Raw genomic sequence first — 12,948 nt, forward strand, 5'->3', positions numbered from 1 at the left:
AGGCATGTGATATTTACGTTCACAAACTGCAAAGCCACTAGTTTGCAAAGTGTCATTACGTCTGCAGGTGGAGGGTAATTTTCCTGTTACTCAAGGACTCCTGATCGGGTTCTGATTGGTCTCTGGAGAATTGTTTTATGACCCAGAGCCAGGCAGCACTAGATAGGAGATGTGGTTTGCTGGGCAGAAGTTTACAGGGCAGGAAATTGCTTCACTGGGCACAACCATTCATAAGAAACACCTCTGGGAAAAGGAGACCAGGCTCCTGGCAGGGCTGGCCCTGGCCATTTGTTTACATCAGCAACAACCCGTGTTCCTGGTTACACAATGTGGCAACGTCACTTTGAATGGGGGATCTTTGCTCCTTGGACGAATAAACACATTCTTCACTCGCAATGGAATTAGCAGACCTCACAGACTTCTCAGTGGCTCTCCTGGAGGCCTTAATGTCATAGGAAGGTGACTGTAAACATGATTAGCTGTATAACTTATTCCAAATTCGGTTGAACTTTCCTTTATTTGGCAGTTCAGCCTTAAGTGAAGATCCTCCAAAGGTGAGGTGTGGAAAAGGGTGACAGTCCATTGTCAGGCAGTTGCCAAAACCACACTAGGTTTCTTAAGAACAATCCAGTCAGAGGTTTAGGGGTCATTGGCCAGTCTTTGAGCAGGAGGGGACAGGGCTGTGGGTTGTTTGGATACATTCCAAAGCGCACGTTTCCATTGTCCCACCAGCTGTTAGCTGAGTTCTAGAGTCCAGAGTTTGTAGCCCTAGAGCCATCAGATCTGCACATGTCATGGGGAGGAAAGATAAAGGGCAGTGGCCAGAGTCTCTGGAACCACGGGGGTCTGTCTGGCGAGTTCCTGGAGGCCTCCAGCCCAGCACTATTCAGTAGAGTCAAGAGTCACGCCCCAGGCCCTACTCTTCACCACCTCCTTTGTAAACCTCATCTCAGTCCCTTCCTGGCCAGGTGGGCTTCAGAAATGAGCTAAGATCTCGAGTTCTGTAGCTGCAAAGTGGGAGGGAATCATGCCATTTAACGTCACAGCTCGAATGTGGGGATTAAATGAATTTCCTCATTCTCAGGTGTTTGCACACTTAGGGTTTGATGCATCGTCTCTGGGGGCAGTTGAACAGTTAGGGAGAACTTGGAGGGGAATTCTATTTTATGTTTTCTTTTACCTTTCTATGAGGAGTTGCAGGCAATTCACCATTGCCCCCAACTTAGTTCGGGACCTACTAACTGTGTACCTAGGCTTTTTGGCAGAACATCTAGGGCAGGAGCAGCCAGTGGCAGAAGGCCCGGGCTTGCCCCATCTGAGCTTGTTTTATTGGCTTCCACAGAGACCATTTGTTTAGTTCTGTCTCCCACTTGAAAGTTCTAAGCAGGCCCAAGCCAGGTTATTCTTGCTCATACTGTATCTCCAGTACCCCATACAGTTCCTGGGGCATAGTAGGTTCTCTTCAAAAATTTGTTGAATGAATAAGCAAATGCATGAATGAATCATTGAATGGGTTACACTTCTTTTAAAATATGAAAACTATTGATATAATGAATCCATAACAAACCTACTATGGACTTCAGGTCATCTAACTTCTACCTCATCAGACAAGTAGGCAACCTTGGTTCCTAGTTTCCTTGTAGGAAGGAGCAGGTGTATCAGGGAAAGCAAGGTGGGGTGTGGTGCCAAAGCCTACCAAGGCAGTTGCAAGGACAATACTTAGCCAAGGACCCTTTCGATAACTAGTTCAGTAAGCACCCACTTGAATAGTAGTTTTCAACCTGCCTCAGGATCTCAGGCTTACTGCTTCCTCTTCCCTGTCTCCTTCCCTGAGACTACAAAAGGTTTAGAGCCATTGCCCCTAGGTATTTGAGGAATAGTGTTACTGGCCACCTGATATCCAAGTCCTACTGGAGGGACCAAGATCAGCCTAGACATGAAGGATGGTCCCACAGGGTCCGATAGAGGCATGTGTGACCAGAGCAGCATAGGACCATGCAAACATGTTAGAGGCCTCCTTTGAGGTGGCACTCCTGGATGTGGTACCTGTATATAGGTCTGATGTCCTAAAAGGCTGGTGTTTCTCAGTGTTTAGAGCATCGGCTTTGCACCAAAGTGTCATGGGTTTGATTCCAGGTTAAGGGCATGCACCTGGTGCAGTAGGCAGTCAATCCATGTGTCTCTCTCACATTGATGTTTCTCTCTCTCTTTCTCTCCCCCCCCTCCACTCTATCTAAAAGCAATGCAAAAATGTCCTTGGGTTAGGATTAAAAATAAAAGGCATACTTCTCACACTAGGGTATAGGTAGGACAGTGAACCAGGGGTACAAGAGCCACAGAAAAGAATTCGTTTTTCTGGAGCATCAATTTTATTCAAAGACAAATAATTTTTACTGCATTTTTTAAATATAAAAGCAAATGAATACATTATGGTAGAAAATACAAAATTCACATGCATTTTTAAGGTAAAATATGGGGCTTCAAAGAAATTGCCTGTTTGCGGTGACCTAAAATCCTAGGCCCCTCGAGAACTGCGAATTCACTCTTCTCTGCCAATAATGGTCCTTCAGTAGAAAGGTTTCAGAAGCACAGGCTGAAAAGAGCCCTGCAGGAAAATGTCACCCATTGCCAGTGCCCCCACTGTCCATGCACGCTGCTAGACCCCCACCCATGCAGTGAAGGTCCCCTCAATGAGACCATGGCATTGATAAAGCAGCAGCCCCTCACATCATCTGGGCTGACCCTTGAGCCCCAAGAGATCAACTTGCTGTCCTTCTCCCAGGTTCTCTGAGATATAAGCCCCCCAAACTAGAGGAGGAACTGTTCCCCTGTTCTTATTTTCTCCATTCCTGGTGGTCAGCACAGATGAGGCACTCAGTGTGTTGGGATGAACTGAGCTCTAGACAGATGCCTTTCTTTCTCTTGAGGGTGGTGGCAGCTCTGGCTTCAAATCCACAGGGAGACCAAACCAAACAGCATGGTCACTGCTAACAGGTGCGGCTCTAGTCCAGGCAGTGGGGGCAAGTTTCACTCTACTTGTTTCCAGGGCTAAAGGGTTGAGCAATTCCTTCCAAGTAGAGACAATATTGTTTTACTTTTTAAAAAAAAAATGTTTTTATTGAATTTTTTTAGATAGGAAGGGAAGAGGGATAGAGAGATGGCAATATCACTGAAAGAGAAACATCCATTGGCTGCCTCTTCCATGCCCCTCACTGGGGATCGAGCCCACAACCCCAGGCATGTGCCCTGACTGAGAGCCAAACCAGGGACCTCTTGGTTCATGGGTTGATGCTCAACGACTGAGCCACACTGGCTGGGCAATATTGTTTTATTTTTATTCACACTTTTGAGACCAGGATACTGAATCACATAGGGCAAGTTGACAGCTCCACTCTGGAATACACGGAGATGAACCGTGAATGAGCATCAGGGGCTGGGGGCACGTGTAGTAACTTTACTCTTTGGCAAACTTTGGTCACCTGAGCAAAGTCCCTGGGGAATCCAGCTCCCATCCCTCCTCTGACCTTCTGGCAAGGGCAGCTTCTCTGGGTCTCCTGACTCCAGTGCCAGCCCCTGAGAGTGGGATTGATGTCTAATTAATGTTTGTACTCCTGCCGCTTAGCAGTGTCACTGCACAGAAGATGTCCCCAATAAATATTTGCTGGTGATGAGTATGACGGCATTCGCCTAAGTCCATGGTCAGCAAACTGCGGCTCGAGCCACATGCATCTCTTTGGCCCCTTGAGTGTGGCTCTTCCACAAAATACCACGGCCTGGGCGAGTCTATTTTGAAGAAGTGGCATTAGAAGAAGTTTAAGTTTAAAAAATTTGGCTCTCAGAAGAAATTTCAGTCGTTGTACTGTTGATACTTGGCTCTGTTGACTAATGAGTTTGCCAACCACCGGTAAGTCATTTGCCAGATATTTATGTTGTGTGCAGTCTGCTGGACATAGGGATTCAATGATGAATAAGAAACAACTTCTCTCAAGGTTCTTAGCAGGGAAGGCTAGTATGGAAACTACCCACTGCATGACAGAGAAAAACTCAGAGGCCCTCCCAGACAATGCAGGCGATGCCTGCCGGCTAGCCAGGGAACTTAGTAGATCAAGTGATGACTTCTAAAGCCATTGAGGTGGGCCCAGCCTCCCGCAGCTGAAGTCATGGGAGACCCAAGAGAGGATCCCCTTCAACAGTGGGCTATCACAATCACAGGAATGCCCAGAGTGGGTGGGCCGAAGGGTGACCTCCCCATCACCCTCCAGGAAAGTGAGGCCAGACTAGCACCTGTTGAGACAGGTAACTCCATTTGCCCATTGTCCCATGTTTGCAGAGGAGGAGCAGTGAACTCCAAGGAGTAAGAGGGGATGGGTCACAACCAGGTGAGCCTCCTTTTGCTGGCACCGCAAGCATTAGCGCTGAGATAGAGCGGCTGTCCTGGAAGGATTTATAACTCCAGATTTTAAGGTCTTCTTGTAAACAGGCTCGCTCGGTCACAACGTGTCAGGGGTAGGAGGAGTAGGCAGCTAGGGGCAGACTAGAGAACAGTGCTGGGGGTGGCGGGGAGATCCTAGTAGAAATGTGCACATTTGGTTGTAGCAGAATGGGGAATTTAGGAAAGGAAGAGGGGGGTGTGTGGGAGAGTGAGAGAGGGGTGGAGGGGTGGAGTTGTTCATGGCTAATATTGTATGGAACATTGAACTGGTTAATTATAATGCTTTATTTCTTGCCTTATTCCCTATGGCCAGGCCCAAAAGGTCATAAACATGCTTTGGAATGCAGTGATATGGTGAGGCAAGCCAAGAGAGCCAGCCCAGTGGGAGCATTGTCCTACCCAGGCTTCTGCTTTCTAGAAGTTTCTCCCCCACACCCAGGGCTCCTCACCCAGTGCGTTTTATTGCTTAGGGGAGGGGGCAGGTGGGCAGTGTCTCTAGTCTACCTGTAGCTTCCAAGTCAGGCACACAACAGGTTATCCCTGCCTGGAGAAAGGCAAACTGCTTAGGTTGTAAGTGGTAGGAGTGGGGGAGGGGTGTGTGTGCTGGAGGCAGTGAGGCAGGGAGGCCTGGAGGCAGGGAAGCAGTTGGCAGAGGGAGAGGAGGGGTGGAGGAGACTCTGCAAGTGGGAACCTCAGGCCTGTGGCTGCTAAAGCACCAGTGCCACCTTTAGATGCCCCTCTCTCTCCCTTCAAGTCTTCCCTTGATGCCCTGGCTGGTGTTGCTCAGTGGTTAGAGTGTTGGCCCATACATTGAAGTGTTCGAGTTCAAGTCCGGGTCAATGGCATGTACCTGGGTTGTAGGTTTGATCCCCAACCCTGGTCGAGGCTCATGTAGGTGGCAATCAATGAATGTGTCTCTCTCACATCAATATTCCTCTCTCTCTCTCTCCTTCCCTCCTTCCTTTCCACTCTTTCTAAAAAGCAATGGAAAAAATATCTTAGGGTAAGAATTAAAAAAAAAAAGTCTTCCCTTGACATGTATTATTATTTAAAAAAATAATAATAATAAAAATATATATATATATATATATATATATATATTATATATATTGATTTCAGAGAGGAAGGGAGAGGGAGAGAGAGATAGAAACAACAATGATGGTGGAGAATCACTGATTGGCTGCCTCCTGCATGGCCCCCACTGGGGATCCAGCCCACAACTCGGGCATGTCCAACTGGAATTGAACCTGGGACCCTTCAGTCCACAGGCCGATGCTCTAGCCACTGAGCCAAACCAGCTAGGGCCCTTGGTATCTATTCTTACCTGATGTCACCGGAATAAAAACAGGTGCCCAAGGGAAGCGGCACACTCTGCAATTTACCCTAAACCACACCCCAGTGTGCCACCTTGATGGGAGGGCACTAGGTGTTTCCTGCCACTGCAGCCCTGTCCCCGGCTCTTCTGGACTCAGCCTGGTCTGCATTCTGCTCCTGGGTGGGACTGCCGGCTCAGCAGGAGTTGAAAGATGTCCCTCAGAGGCCCCCAGTGCAAGCCTCCCCCCTTCTACTCTGGAGACATCAAACACCCCAGGCCGAGGCGGGCTGGCCGAGTTAACAAACACAGCCTGGCTTGGGGGAGGCTTGCAAGCCTCTCCTCAGTCTCCCAACTCCAGCCTGAGCAAATCCTGCTGGGACTTCAAAGCCAGCTGCTTGTTTGCCTGGCCACAGGGCAGCAACAATGCTTTCCCTTTGACCTAAGAAAGCATCCCTGACAAATGCAGCACGGGACTCCGCAGAGGGGCCGTGAGGTAGGCATTCCTGCCAGCCTCCCTTGCCGGTCTAAGACCAGGCGATGTGTTTGGCAGACCTGATAGGAAGTATGTCCGCAGGCACCTGGATGCACCTCTGGAAAGACTGACCGCACCTGGACTCAGTTCAAAGAGGGCAGGCCCCACCCCACCCCCGCAGGAAGTAAGTGGCCACCCTTGGCAATGGAGACCACAACCCCATGCACTTGCTGCTCCCCCGAAGGCACCCTGGTTTCCAGAGACTGCTCATCACAAATGTGGCGGTGTGGTGTGTGTGCTTGTCCGTGTCATACACACGTGTGTGCATATCCCAGTGACCCCAGACACCGCAGCTCTATAGGAGCTATGCCCTTGACTTATATTCTGAAAACACACTTTTATGCTTGATCTGGTGTATGAATGAAACAGTAAATGAAAGCAACCAGCCTGCTCAAGAGATGGAAAAACCTATCCAAGGATTACCCTTCAGCTAACTTCTGCCAGGTCCATGATGAGTTATTAATACTTTCAGGGACCCTCACTTTGGGGCTTGAAAATCAATTCCAGATTATAGCATCCAGCGCCCATTTAGACCTTTAACAAGACTCTGTGTGTGTATATATATATATATATATATATATATATATATATATATAGATATAGAGAGAGAGAGAGAGAGAGAGAGAGAGAGCTTTTCTTCTCTATTTTCAAACATACAAATAACACATTTTAAGTAATGTAGTTCAAATGAGAAAATGGATGGATTTAGTTAACCCTAAACTTAGCATAAGTCAGCAGCAATGCGTCATGGTTACTAAAAAAGACAAAAATCTAGACTGCATCAATGGAAATAACTGTGTCTAGATTGTATGACATAAGAGACTCATCTTGTTTGCAATAAGACCTGATCTTAAAGTCTGGGCATTACTTTTCAAGAGAGACATTGACCAACTAGAAAGCCTAAAGAGGGTAATAATCAGGAGAGTGAAAAGTCTGGAAACTGTGTCATTCAGACAATAGCAAATATCTGAATAGTCTGAAAGGGAAGACCTAAAGAGAATAAATACATGGGAGGTGTTACATAGAGGAGAAAACACACTGCTCTCCGGACCTGTGGGAAGATTGTGGATCCACGTAAGAATTATTCAACAGTTTGTCTCTGAACTGAACCCACTCTGGCAGTTGGTAAAGGCTGGAGGATTATCTTCAGTGATGTAGTATAGGGATAACTATATTAAATTGCAGATTGGACAAGATAAGAGTTGTCTAAGAGTCTATGTATCTGTTAAAAAAATTATAAATAGGTGGAGTCTTCTACAGGATATCTCCCTAAAATTCCACTATTAGAGTCATTTAATTGGACAAAGGCATTCTTTGTTCTGGAATATATCTTCTTAAATGCAATATGCTACATGAGAAAGGTAACACATTACAACAGATAGATAAAACTGTTCTATATCTTGGTTTTTGTGTGTGTGTGTTTTTTTAAAAATATATATTTTATTGATTTTTTTACAGAGAGGAAGGGAGAGGGATAGAGAGTTAGAAACGTCGATGAGAGAGAAACATCAATCAGCTGCCTCCTGCACACTCCCTACTGGGGATGTGCCCAAAACCAAGGTATATGCCCTTGACCGGAATCGAGCCTGGGACCCTTGAGTCCGCAGGCTGATGCTCTATCCACTCAGCCAAACCGGTTAGGGCTCTTGTTTTGAATGGAGTTTCCATGAGTGTATACAATATAAAAACTCATTGAATTGAATACTTAAGTTGTGTCATTTTTTTTGTCTGTAAATTAAACTCCAATAATGAATGAATGAATGAATGAATGAATTGGAAAGAACAGAAAGGGAGCTTCAAAGTTAAATTTGGAGCTTGGCGAGAGGTCACAGTTTGATTCCTGGTCAGGGCACATGCCTGGGTTGCGGGCTCAGTCCCCAGTGTGGGGTGTGCAGGAGGCAGTCGATCAATGATTCTCTCTCATCATTGTTGTTTCTGTCTCTCTCTCCCTCTCCCTTCTTCTCTGAAATAAAAAAAATTATATATTTTTTAAAAGTTAAATTTGGGGCAGAAGCTTATAGTCTCCACTCTCTGACCCTATGGTACTCAGAATGTAAAGCCCCATTGTGGGGAAGGCGAGCACAATGTTCATAGATGATCTACATCTCTTTTGTATTTCCATCTGCTCCAGAATCCATGTACAACAGTACCAGCATGATGGTGTTTCAGAACTCTGGAAAGAGTGAGGCAAACTGGTTCTATTCAACTACACAAAAGTTAAAAAGAAAATTCTCAGAACTTCCGTCTGATCCATGAGTCTCCCTTACAACAGGTAAGCCAGTCTTATGCTTGAACCTCTGCAGTGACAAAGAGCTCCCTCCTTCCCAGTAATAATAATAAGCAACAATGACAGCTAATGATGTGCCTGGCCCTGTTCAAGCTCTTTGCTCTTTCCAGATATGGACAGCTCTGTCTGTAGATTGTTCAGACAGGACTCCAACATTTCCCTCCTATCTTCACAGGTCTCTTAACTGAGGGGGGATGAGGGTTTTCCTCTTGGAATGCGTTGCCCATGGAGATTATTGGGGAGGACAGAGTTGGTGTTCATTGTGTTATATGTTTATCATCGTAAGCACAGTCTATACGGGGCTCTGAAGTAATGGCAATAGTGGCAGCAACTGTTAAAATTTATTGAAGCATGTGCTCACTTTACATGCATTTACCTCATTTGATCCACATAACAACCCTACAGATCAGCAAAATGTTGCTTTGAAAGATTAAGTAATTATCTTAAGTCCCGAGCTGGAAGCCCACATTCTAGCCCAGGCTGTCTGACCCAGAGGCTGAGCTGTTAACTGCACCAATCAGCACACATTTTCAAAGTTAATATGTTTAGAAGAATGTAATGGAAAAATCTCTGAACTGGGGGTGAGAAGACCTGAGCTCTGCTCCCTGGTCTGCTACTTTCTCTGTGAGTTTGAGAAATGGTTTTCTTCATTTCCTTTAGTTCAAAACAAGAGAGGTGGACTAACCCTGGCCAGCTTGCTCAGTGGTTAGAGTGTTTGCCCTCAAACCAAAGGGTCTTTGGTTCAATTTCCAGTCAAGGGCACCAGTCAAGGGCATATACCTCCCTTGCAGGTTTAATCAGGGTGCGAGCAGGAGGCAACCAATCCATGTGTCTCTCTAACATCGATGTTTTTCTCTCTCTCCTCTCTCTTTCTCTTTACCACTCTCCTCCTCTCCCCTCCCACTCTATTAAAAATCAATGGAAAAATATCCTCAGGTGAGGAGAAAAAAAAAGGAGAGAAGTGGACTAGGACCTAGTGGTCGGCAAACTCATTAGTCAACAGAGCCAAATATCAACAGTACACGATTGAAATTTCTTTTGAGAGCCAAATTTTTTAAACTTAAACTTCTTCTAACACCACTTCTTCAAAATAGACTCGCCCAGGCCATGGTATTTTGTGGAAGAGCCACACTCAAGGGGCCAAAGAGCCTGCATGTGGCTCGCGAGCTGCAGTTTGCCGACCACTGGACTAGGTGATCCCTGAAGCCCAGGCCTAACTCTGATAGTCTATAAATTCTAAGCCAAAGGTCTATAATCCTTTCCCATCTGGAATGTGCCTTGTATAACATTTACTAGGGCACCCAATTAACATATGGACATGGTGATGATAATGATAATAACGATGATGATGATGATGATGATGATGATGATGAAATGCATGCATGAATGAATGAGTGAAGTGGAATCTTTAGCATTTTCTTTTGCTGAAGGTTGTCCCTGGTCAGCTGTTTCGGGAGAAAGAAAGAGAGTTCTTGTCTCACTTCAGTTTCAGTTGCCTTCCACTACTTGCCTCAGATTTCAGAGAATAAATAAATAAAGCCAGCATCAACCCCAGAACTTTCTCTCAAGGCCTAGCTGTAGGCTAGAAGCAGAAAGTGAATATGCACAGAGTGGCCAATTAGTTCACTGAGTGCCCTCATGACCTCTGACCCCTGCTGGGCCACCCCATCCATTAGCTGTCCTCTTCCCCCTCCACCCTCCTTTCTCTCAGTTTGATTCGTTGTTCCCGCCATTCTCTTTCAGCAAAGAAACATGCTCAGGCATTCAGCCAGCCGCTTCCACTTTCTGTTCTTTTGTCTGCTCCCACTGTTGCCCTTGTTGCTAACCTGGTCACCACTCCTTGACCCTGTGGCTGGTCTCTCTCCCCTCCTGGGGCTGGGGAGGGGCAGCAGTCCAAAGCAAGGCTTGCTGGAAGGAAGAAGGCAAGCTTTCACCTTCCCTTTTCACTGGGGTTTCACTCCACAGACTTGAGTGTGATGACGATTTCTTTCAAAGGCACGTGTTTTGAAAAATCCATGTGGGTGAAGGCAGCAGTATGTTCCTTTGATTGAGAGCAGAAAGGCTAGTTCAAGACTATGGGTGAGTACATATATGTGAGAAACCCTAAAGCAATCATCAAAAGGTGAATATAAACTAATATTTTGGGCTTGAAACAAGCCTTCCAATTGTTGACTGCCTCTGCTGATTCTTTAGAATTCTAGCTCAGAGAACAAGGGAGCTTGGTGGTGAATTTATTAGAAAAGGGCAAGCACATGGGAGTCAGACCGCTGCCTTTAAATCCAGGCCCTGCCTCTTGTCAGCTGGGAGACTTTTGGTAATCATAGCGGCTTCCAATGTTCTGAGTGCATTCCAAGTGCCAAGCACTTGACACACATCATCTTATTGATGCTCATAATAAGCAGGGAGGTAAGATATTTTTTAGCAATTGTCATCTCATATTACAAATAAAGAAATGAAGGCTAAGAAATTACATTATTTGATCAGGGGTGTATAGATAATAAATGGCAGAAAAGGAACATGCATGAGGTATACATGACTCCGGAGTTCTTAAATGCAGTACCATACTTCCTCCAATGTACCTAAGTCAGTCTTTATGAGCGTCAGCTTCCTCACCTGTAAAATGCTCACCTGTAAAGCGCCTAACAGGAATGACTAAGCAGTCCTGCCTGCTTACTTATTCTAGGCATTTTTCTAAATGCTGACATAACTTATCTCATTTAAGCCTCACAAGGTTTAATAAATTGCAACTGTTTTTATTGCCACTTTACAGAGTAAGAAACTGAGTCTTAGAGAGGTTAAGAAACTAACCCAGATCACACAAGGCTAGTAAGTAGTGAAGCTGGGATTCTAATTTGAGCTGTTTGGCTCTAGAACCCATGCTCTTTCACGTTCGATTCTATGACAGTTGCCTCAGAAAGACCTATTGAAGAAGTCACGGCGCGCACGTGTGCGCGCGCGCACACACACACACACACACACACACACACACACACGGTGTATACACAAAGAGAAGTCTACAAGAATGTAGGTAACTAATTCCAACCCAAAGTAACAGGGACAGTTTCCCAAGAATGTAGAGGAGAGTCACTTGATGGAAATTTACTTTAATGCCAGAAAGGCTTGGAAATACATCTGTTTCATAAAAGGAGGAACATCCTAATAACGGACCAGCGTTTATGTTGAAGAAGTAGCAGAGTCCTTGTCATAAACATGTATAATCAATAGTAAGGCAGGCCTTTTAACTCTCTAAGCAGAATTATGGTTGTCGGCAAAAATAAGCACCTTATCAAAGGTGGCTAAAAGGAAGCCAAGAAGAAAGTTGTTGGTCCATTTGCTAAGAAAGATTGGTGTGATGTGAAAGCACCAGCTATGTTCAACATAGGAAATATTGGAAAAACACTAGTCACAAGAACTGAAGGAACCAAATCACATCAGATGGTCTCAAGGGTCATGTTTTTGACATAAGCCCAGCTGATGTACAGAATGATGAAGTTTCATTTAGAAAATTCAAGCTAATTACTGAGAGTGTTCAGGATAAAACTGCCTAGTTGTTTTCCATGGCATGGATCTTACCCATGACAAAATGTGCTCCACGGTCAAAAAATGGCAGACCATGGTTAAAGCTCATGTTGATGTCAAGACTACTGATGGTCACTTGCTTCATCTAGTCTGTGTTGGTTTTACAAAAATATATAACCATCAGATTTGGAAGACCTCTTATGCTCAGCATCAACAAGTCCACCAAATCTGGAAGATGATGGGAATAAAGACCCTAGAGATGCAGACAAATGACTTGAAAGAAGTGGTCAATCAATTGATTCCAGATAGCGTTGGAAAAGGCATAGAAAAGCTTGCCAATCTATTTATCTGCTCTGTGATGACCTGGTTAGAGAAGGCAAAATGCTGAAGAAGCCCACATCTGAATTGAGAAAACTCATGGAGCTGAATAGTGAAGATAAGCAGTTTTGAAAAGCTACTGGCGATGAGATGGGTGCTACCAAGTTGAACAAGCTGATGGATAAGCCTCTTGTCCAAGAATCTATTTAAAATTCAGACTTTTAATGGCAATAAATAAAAAAATCCTATTTGGGGAGGAAAACAGTAAGGCAGGTAGGTACTGCATCTCACTCAACTTGGTACTACTTCCCTTTCCCTTACTCTTCCCTCCCCAATAGCATCTAGAAGTGTCTTGCACATATTTGGCACTCCTTTGATAGGTTTTTCCTAAGTGAATAAGTGAATAATACCTAAGGGAGGATTTCATTGGGAGTAGATGGCTTTCCTGTTTTGGGGGATGCTGTAGCCCTGCAGCTGAAAGACCCTCTTTCCTCTCACCATTCTCCCTGCAGCTCCTCTGACAAGCCCGCCGGCTGAATGATAGA

General features: G+C 45.3%; 1 pseudogene; it reads left to right on the plus strand.

The window, feature by feature from the left end:
• Positions 1-11,824: 11,824 nt before the first annotated feature.
• On the plus strand, positions 11,825-12,535 carry LOC103293267 (40S ribosomal protein S3a-like; annotated as a pseudogene).
• The last annotated feature ends 413 nt before the right edge of the window (positions 12,536-12,948 follow it).

This window comes from Eptesicus fuscus, chromosome 20 (assembly GCF_027574615.1).
Source record: "Eptesicus fuscus isolate TK198812 chromosome 20, DD_ASM_mEF_20220401, whole genome shotgun sequence".
NCBI classification, from domain to species: Eukaryota; Metazoa; Chordata; class Mammalia; order Chiroptera; family Vespertilionidae; genus Eptesicus; species Eptesicus fuscus.